Below are 9,478 nucleotides of genomic sequence, written 5' to 3' on the forward strand. Positions count from 1 at the left end.
TGACACATGCTCCAATATGTTCACAGCAGCCTTATAATAGCCAGTAGCTAGAAAGAACCCAGATGTCCCTCAACAGAGGAATGGATATAGAAAATGTGGTACCTTTACATAATAGGGTCCTACTCAGCTATTAAAAATAATGAATTTATGAAATTCTTAGGCAAATTGATGGATCTGGAAGATATCATCCTGAGTGAAGTAACACAATGAAAAAAGAACACACATGATATGCACTCACTGGTAAGTGGAGATAAGCCCAGAAACTTAGAAATCCCAAGATACAATTTGCAAAACACATGAAATTCAAGAAGAAGGAAGACCAAAATGTGGATACTTTATTCCTTCTTAGAATGGGGAACAAAATTCCCATGGAAGGAGTTACAAAGTCAAATTTTGGAGCTTAGACTGATGGAAGAACCATCCAGAAACTGCCCAACCTGGCGATCCATCCCATAAACAACCAACAAACCCAGACACTATTGCGTTTGTCAACAAGATATTGCTGACAGGACCCAGATATAGCTGTCTCCTGTGAGGCTATGCCAGTACCTGGCAAATGCAGAAGTGGATGCTCATAGTCATCTATTGGATGGAACACAGGGTCCCCACTGTAGGAGATAAAGAGAAAGTACCCAAGGAGCTGAAGAGGTCTGAAGCCCTATAGGAGGAACAACAATATGAACTGACCAGTACTCCCAGAGCTCATGTCTCTAGCTGCATATGTAGCAGGGGATGGCCTAGTTGGTCACTAATGGGAGGAGAGGCCCTTGGTCTCTTGCGAACATTATATGCTGTAGTATAGGGGAATGCCAGGGCCAGGAAGCAGAAGTGGGTGGGTTGGGGAGCAAGGGGAGGGGGGAGGTTATAGGGATTTTTGGAGAGGAAACTAGGAAGGGGGATATCATGTGAAATGTAAATGAAGAGAATATCTAATTAAAAAAATAAAAATTTTGAGAAATGCTAGAGAGAAAATAGGGCTTTATAGGGATATTTATCACTGCCATGTTTGTGCACAAAATGATATGGAAAGATTTCCTAATCTGCATCTAAGGATGCCATGATAAGTGTCTGAGAGAACATTAACTTCACACCTGCTAAGGTCTTTCTTCACTACTTTCTTTTCACCTTCTATGTGCAAGATGAATTTTATTTCCCTCTTTTATGGCCTTTTCCTTCCCTCTTCAACAGCTTCTATATACTTGCTTCAAAAAAAGATCTCATTCTCCTTGATGTTTTAATTTTCCTTTTTTTGTGGGCTAGCGACTTAGGAGGTGTTTAATAAATTCCTTTGACTTAGAGCTGAATTAGTCCCATAAGAAAGTGCCAGAAGTAAAGCATATGTGACAAAACACAGCTAGCACGAACAGTTCTTACCAATCATTCGACCCTGCACTCCAGATGTAGATTGTCCATATATTGTTCCATGACTCAGGTGTACTCACATTTCACCCAGACTGGCTTAACATACTAGTCTATAACCTATTTACGTAATGTTATAGAAACACGGCTAAGGCTTTATGAGCTTCTTTGTCTTCATCAGAGTTTATTCTTGTTTTGATATAGCCACAATATTTCAACACAATGTAGCAAATTGTGTATGACAAAACTTGGTCAGGAATTAACAGTTCTCTAATTTCTCAAAACATTGCTTCTCTGTTATTGTGTGTCCTTTTAATATCATTGTCACTCAAATCACTTTGAATCTGTGGGTTTCTGTATGTGTTTTAGTGAAAGAAAGCTCAATTATAGTTATGGCCTTCAAACTCCTGAGGATTTGGCAATTAGTCCTCATTTTGATAGAGACTATTATAATATTAAACTTTTCACCCTAACTTAAAACTTAAACTGAAAAACTGTGCCCTCTTTCCTTCTGAAAAAGTAAAGAGACAGGTTCCCCATGAAGGGATAGCTTCACCAACATGTTCCAAATTTTTGACCCAGAATTGTTCCTATCTAAAAGAAATGCAGGAACAAAAATAGAGCAGAGAATGACGTAAAGACCATCCAGTGAAAGGCTCAACTTTGGATCCACCCTGACTCTATTACTGATGCTATGCCGTGCTTGCATCTAGCATGTCTGTCCTCTGAGAGGCATTACCAGCAGCTGACAGAGACAGATGCAGATATTTATAGCCAAATATTGAACTGAAATTAGGGACCCCTATTGAAGAATTAGGGGAAAGATTGAAGAAACTTAACAGAATAGCAACCTCATAGGAGGATCAACATTATCAACTAACCCAGATCCCTTTGGATCCCCCAGAGACAAAGCCACCAACCAAAGAGCATACATCGTCTGGTTTATGGCCCCGAGCTCATATGTAGACTGGGTTGTCTGGCCTCAGTGGGAGATGTGCATAATTCTGTAGAGACCTGATTCTACAGAGAAGGGGGATGGAGATAAGGGGTCAGTGGTGGCTGAGTGTGTGGGTGAGGGGGTGGAAGGGTGAGGTGGTGGATAGGTGTTGGATCACCCTCTCAAGGGCAAAGAAGAGGGAGACAGAATGAAGAAATCTGATAGGGTGGCGGCAAGAAGAGGGGCAACATTTGGAATGTAAAAAATGAATAATTTTTAAAAAGTAAAAATGCTGAACAAATACAAATTTAAAAGGAAAAAGAAGGAAATGCTCACAACTCATTAGTTTAAAAATTTAGGCCAGAGCTGACTGTGCTGTTCCAGGAGGTTATTGAAACCTTGGGACTCATTAATTTGCTAGCTGAAGAAGGTCATTCTGGATTGGACATTAAAATTATATTCATCTTCACTCCCAGCCAAACTGTCTAGTTTTGAAGCACAAAGACTTGAGAAGGGAAGGGAGAATTAGGCTCACTGCCATGACAGCCCAAGCATCTGACCATGTGAGACAAATCAACCTCTTCCTTAATATTTCTGCCAAAACTTGTATTAAATGAGCAACTTAGCTTAAATAAACAGTAAAAATAAGCCAAAGTCTAAAAGCATGAAGAAGGGAAATGGTGAGGTTAATTTAGAGTCTTCCTTTGTCACTTTACATTCTTATACATTTACCAGTTTATTTATGGACATTTTTCATCAATATGTTTCCATAACCTGAACTTTCATAATGAGAATTTTAATTTTGTATGTATCCAAGCAAAGCACACATGCCAATGATTTTACCTCTGTTATTCTATTAATATTGCTTTATGTGTAATTATCATATAATTATAGTATTTGAGTTTTCTTCTAAATAACCATAATTGTTTTTATCTGTCCTATATATTTTCCTATATTTATCTCTCAACTTGTAATATGAACCATATTTTATACTGCTTCTTTGTATCAAGTTGATTTTTTTATGTCTTTTCTTCTGCAGACAATATGTGGAATAATTTCAAATATTTACTGAAAAGTTATGATGCCAGTCATTCTGACTAAGCTTTCTAAAGTGTGTAATTTTGACTGTAATATGAGAATAAAGGAGACAATCCCCTCATTGTTCTGAATCTGCATTGGTTTTCAGAGTTCATACTCATTAAGCAAAAGTCTTACACAGATAGACTATCTTGATTTGTTGGAGGTAGATTTCTCTTTCAGAGAGTTTAGCACCAGAGAGATTATTGCAAAGGTTTAAAAATGCTGAAAGATCACATTGTGCAGAAGACAAGCATACTTAACTTAACTTAACTTAATTTGAATGATCTGTTTGCCTATGTTTAAATAAGTGCCCTATTAGCTTAGTCTTGATATACTGGGTCTCAACAATTTCCTTCATTCACTTCAACAGCAGTAGATCTGTCAGAAAGTAACCTATATGAAGAATGCCTTGATCTTGAGCAGAAAATTTGATGTTCAGAATTTTTGTAGAGGTTTTTTTTTTTTTAATCAATGTCAAGCATGCACAAGGTTATTAATGATTAAGAGTATAACAATTTTATGAGGGCCCACTTGTTAATCCTTGATCTTAGATCATGAGCCATTGGTTCAGGAAATTTCCCCTGTGCCGAAGTGTTTGAAGTTCTTTCCCACTTTCCCTTATATTAGATTCAGGGTCTCTGATTTGTGGAGCTTCTTTATCCACTTGGATTTGAACTTTGTACAGACATATAAGAATGGATCAATTTGCACCATTCTATGTGGTGATTGCCAGGTGAACTAACACTATTTGTTGAAAATGCTGTCTTTTTTCCACTTGATGGTTTTAACTTGTTTGTCAAAGATCAAGTGAACATAGGTGTGTGGGTTCATTTCCATGTCTTCAATTCTGTTCCATTGATATACCTACCTGTCACTGTACCAATGCCATGCAGTTTTTATCACTATTGCTCTGTAGTACATCTCAGGGTCAGCAATGGTGATTCCTCCAGAAGTTCTTTTATTTTTGAGACTAATTTTTGCTATCCAATTTTGTTTTTTTTTTGTTGTTTTTGTTTTTTGTTATTCCAAATGAGCTTGAGAATTGCTCTTTCTAACTATATGATGAATTGAGTTGGGATTTTGATGTGGATTGCACTGAATTTGTTGGTTGCCAATGAGTGTACAAGAAGAGATCCATGGCTACAGATACATATGTAGGAGAAGATGGTCTTGACTGACATCAATGGGGGGAATGCCCTTAGTCCTGTGGAAGTTTGATGCCTCAGCATAGAGGGATGCTGGAGCAGTGGGACTGGAGGGAGGGTGAAAGCCCTCTTAGAGGCAGAGAGTAAAGAGAAGAGGGAGGATATGGAATGGGGCAGGGGTTGTGCAGGGACAGCCAGGATGGAGGATATTATTTGAGATATAAACAAATGGAATGATTAATTTTTTAAAAAGAGTATAACAGAAAGACTTTGAAATTTCTAAAATCTGCCAACTCACATGTACATTTAAAGACAACAAATAGCATTTTTCTTTCTGCATCAACTTTCTGCCTGCACCTGGCTTCTGTTATTTGAGAATATCTTGAAGCATAATACCACGCCACACTGAAATATGTTCCTTATTGTCCCTTGTACCTTCTCACACCCATGGGCATTACCTGTATTTTACAAACAACACTAACCCAAGAAAGACATTTATGTCTGAGGTTAAGTGTCATGAGTTATTTTCCAGATACATCATGCTTCTCTTTGCAGTTATTATAAATGAGCACATCAACACAAATCAGATATTGATTTTGTTTATAATTCCAGGGAATAAAGAACAAGTCAGTGGCGCCATTTCAAAGTTGTATAAAACTAGATCTTGTCATCAGTGGACACACAGGCATTGAGCATTAACCTGTAGAAGTTGGTCTATAAAGATCATGAAAAGGACAACTGGGCTAGAGAAGGGCCACCTTCTTTAATTGAAGCTAATAACTCATTACTGATATCATTAAGGTGCCTCCCTGAAGTCATTAATAAATGTAAATGAAGATGGAAATTTTAAAATTGTAATAGGAAAAGGGAGTATGTGAAAATGAGAAAGAACGACATAATAACAGGTATGAACCCAATGATGATGATGACTCCAGAGCCAAGGGGAGAGCAGAGACACTGAGTACAGTAGTATTTCTCTAGCACAGTCCTAAGAACTGCTACAATTTAATTCTTAAACAGCAATATATCTCCAAAATGTATAGCAGATAATTCACTGGGCTAGCATGTTGGTAGACTTCATAAAATCCATTGTTTCATATAAAATGATTGTGTATGTACTGAGTAATACTGCTTTTTGTGGCTGAGCATGGGTCTCACAGTATCTTATCTAAAATTAAATACACATTAGCAATTTGATATACCAATTTAGTTTTATTTAGTATGAAACACTAAACATTGATTTTCAGACTTATAAAAATGATTTCTGAATAGATTAAAACTTGTTTTCTTGGGCTGGATATTGTTGTCAGGACCCAATAAATGTAAATGGTCAGTAGAGAATTAAGCTTGAACGCTCTCATGTTACTTTCTCTTCTCTATCAACATCATCCAATGGGGAAGTAGTCTCTTTAGTGCTTTGTGACAGTTAATATTGATTGTTATCTTGATAAGAGCTATGAAAACACAGAAGACAGCCTCTGGTCACATCTGTGAGGAATGTTCTAGATTAGGCTAACCAATGGGCATGCTTGTGTGGAGTGCTTCACCGACTGAAGCAATAATACCTACTTTGATTGTAGGTGGTATCTAAAACTTGTGGTCCAGATATAAGATAATTCAAATGAAAGCTCTATGTTTTGTTTTGTTTTTTGTTTTTTGTTTTTTGTTTTTTGTTTTTTGTTTTTTGTTTTTTGTTTTTTGTTTTTTGTTTTTTTGTTTTTTTTTTGTTTTTTGTTTTTTGTTTTAGTTTTTGTTTGTTTGTCTGTTTGTTTTGTTTTTTGGTCTTGTTTTATTTGGCCTGCTTGGGTGTGATTCACATGTGAATATTGCTGCATCTACTTTTACTGTAACCATCTAGAAAAAAGTAATCCTTTTTACTCAGGCTTTTCACTTTGTTTGAAATTCAGTAGCTCTGTATGGATCTGCCTGCACTTTAGGGAAAAATTAAGTTCCTCAGGATTCCAGTCTTCTGGATTGAGCAACTACAGTTCTCACCAGTGTGAAGATATCACTGTTGGACTTTTCATTCTATATAGTGTAAGGCCTTCTAATACTTGCCTTCTTTGTTCTTTTATTTTCAAGATTATAGTATCCTTCCCTTCCTTTTCCTTCCTCCTAACCCTGCAATTCACACTTCTTTTCTCATTTTTAATCTCATAACCTTTTTCATTAATTGATGTTATATTTATATTTGTATATTTGCATACAGGAGATATTCCTAAATATAAAATCCTTTCAGTTTGTATAGTCTTATTGCTATGTATGTTTTCAGGTTGATCGTTTGGTGCTGGATAACCACATGGTGTGCTTATTCCTAAAATACCAATTTATTCTACTTTCAGCATTCTTTACTTGCCCAAAGTCCTTTTTGTACTGTTAATCCCCATGGGCTTTTCTGTATCCCCTGCGGAATGTCTACTGGTATCATTCTTTATTGAGTAATGTTTAGGTCATCCTATTGGTGACACTATATTGATGTCACTTCTGAAATTTTTAGGAGACACAATCTCACAAAGGACGCTCTGATCTTCTGGCTCTTAACTCTGCTTTTGTTAAATATCCATTCAGTTTTTTCAGTTCTGCAAGAGAACCCCGGATAACACACACACTTAAATACCTTTACATTCTTAAAAGATAATGTGGAATATCAATGTGAAGAGTGTTAAAATATACAAAAAAAAAAACCAAGGGATTATGGCAAAACACATAACTAACACATGGGAATAAGTAACATTCAACATCCGACTCTTCATAAGCTCACATCTATGAAAACATAGTCATGCTAGTGATTGGAATGTTTGACTAGCAAGCTTTGGAAGACAGATTTATGTAAATGAAGAACATTTTCAGAGTACATAGAAAATCTTCACAGAATTTTGAAGAAAAGGATAAAGGAAATAAAAAGACAGGCAGGAGGAAGAAACAAGAAGGAAAATAAAGATGGGAAGAAAAAGAGGAAAGAGGAAAGTCAAAGGCAGGAAGAGAAAAGGGAAAAATAAAACTGGAGGGAGGAAAATTAAGGAAAGAAACTAAGTCCTTCTCCCTCGTTGTTCTCCTTTCTCTCATCAGTTCAAGACAGAAGCAAAATGACAGCGAGGATGTCTGAAAAAGATGTGAAAACCTTGCACCTGAGGACTAGCCCACATGGTACCAGAAATTGTCATTCAAGATTCCAAAGAAGGGAAGAAGGTAAGCAACCAATACTCCTTTCAATCTGTGAAACCTATGAACCACAACACTAATGAACATCATTATAGACCTAGGGAAACAAAAATGGCATATGTTGGATATAATCACAGCTTTCTATTTGGTCATAAGGTTGGCTCAACAACAGGAAAAACATATTTCTAACTGAAAACCTAACATTTTATAATGGACTTGTGAGTCCCGAGAGTCTCTCACCTCCCTGATCTCTGGTGCATTCTGGAGGGTCCCCTCAACCTCCTATTTCCAGAGATTGCCTGTTTTCATTCTTTCTGCTGGCCCTCAGGGTTTCAGTTCTTTTCCCTTACCCAATACCAGATTTGGTTCCCCTCTTCTCCCCTGCCTACCCCAAGCATCTACTTTCACTCCCAGGCCCCTCCCTTCTTCCTCACTTGTGATTGCTTTCTTTTCCCTACCAAGTGGGGCTGAGGCATCCTCACTTGGGCACGAGAAGGGCAATCCTGTACGAAGACCAGCAGTCTCAGTTATTCTGGACTCCTGGATCTCTCCAACACTGGACCACCAAAGAGGCAGCATACACCAGCTGATATGAGGCCCCCCAACACACATACAGGGGAGGTCTGCTGGTTCTGTGTTCATTCGGAGATCATGCGCATGCGCTTAACCCTCAAGAGACCAGAGGCTCCAGGAAGATTAGAGGTCAGGTAGGGTCGGGGATGGAGACACCCACTTGGAAACAAGGGAGTGGAGAGGAGGTATGGAATGTGGGACAGTCAGAGGGTGGACAGGGTAGGGAATAAAATATGGAGTTTTTAAAAAATTAATTAATTAATCAATTAATTAAAAGAAACAAAAAAACACAGGTCAAAACATGCTTAACAGTAGAATTATGAATTATAAGAGAAGAAATGGACTAATTAGTAAGTTACTTCAAATTCCGGATGTTTCATAGCGAGAGTGATTGTGGGTCTTTGGGGGCCCAGGACTCTTCATTATTCACCTTCCTATTTCCAGCCTCTAGCACTGAACATCATGAATTAAGTATTTAAATAGAATTAGCAAAGAAAGTTCTCATTTCTGTGGTTCCTTACAGCAAAATAAGATTTGATAATTCGAAGAAAAACACGTCATAATTGAAGGAATTCTTTCACCTCTGGAAGAGTTTGAAACATCTTCATCGTGCCAAAAGCTGATAATGGAGCAAAAGCTTAAAACAAAAGTGGCTGAGTTTCTTTTCTGTGGCTGAAAGGTCTATGCTGGAAATAACTAGTAGAACTCTCGAGTCAAAGTGTTGCAATTTCCCCCAATACTTCATTTCATTCTAGAAGAGTGTGTATGTTTCTGTATTTGTGTGTATGCATGTTTATGTTTTTTTGTATGTTTGAGTGTGTATGTTGTGTGTATGTTTCTGTGTTTTTGTGTGTGCATTATGTATGATTTTGTGTGTGTTTGAGTGTGTATGTTTGTGTGTATTTTTGTTTGTGTTTGTGTGTATATGTTTGTGTCAGGGGTGACAGGCAGAAGTTAAGTCACTTGATGGTAAAAGCAGAAGTTTGTAATGAAATGATTTTAACAAAGACAATTTTTGTTGTATGTCAATCAAGACAGGACTACTGTGGTCAGAAGAATCCCTCACATTGTTTTATGCTTTATTAATATGGGAAACAGATAGCAGAGAGAAAGAAACTTGGTTTCCAGCATAGCTATTCTTGTTATTGACTATAACTGCAAACAACAAGTCACTTGCCATCTTATAAATGCTGCAAAAGCCCTTCACCATCAGGACCATTTC

The 9,478-nt window shown here is 37.3% G+C and overlaps 1 long non-coding RNA gene across 1 annotated transcript; it reads left to right on the top strand.

Annotated features, from left to right (window-relative positions):
* The first annotated feature begins 6,263 nt into the window (after window positions 1–6,263).
* Window positions 6,264–9,060, top strand: Gm41989. Its single transcript, XR_878662.1, has 3 exons — window positions 6,264–6,558; window positions 7,591–7,710; window positions 8,780–9,060. It is a non-coding gene; the product is annotated as a predicted gene, 41989 (long non-coding RNA).
* Window positions 9,061–9,478: the final 418 nt, after the last annotated feature.

The sequence above is a fragment of the Mus musculus genome, chromosome 3 (assembly GCF_000001635.26).
Source record: "Mus musculus strain C57BL/6J chromosome 3, GRCm38.p6 C57BL/6J".
Classification (NCBI taxonomy): domain Eukaryota; kingdom Metazoa; phylum Chordata; class Mammalia; order Rodentia; family Muridae; genus Mus; species Mus musculus.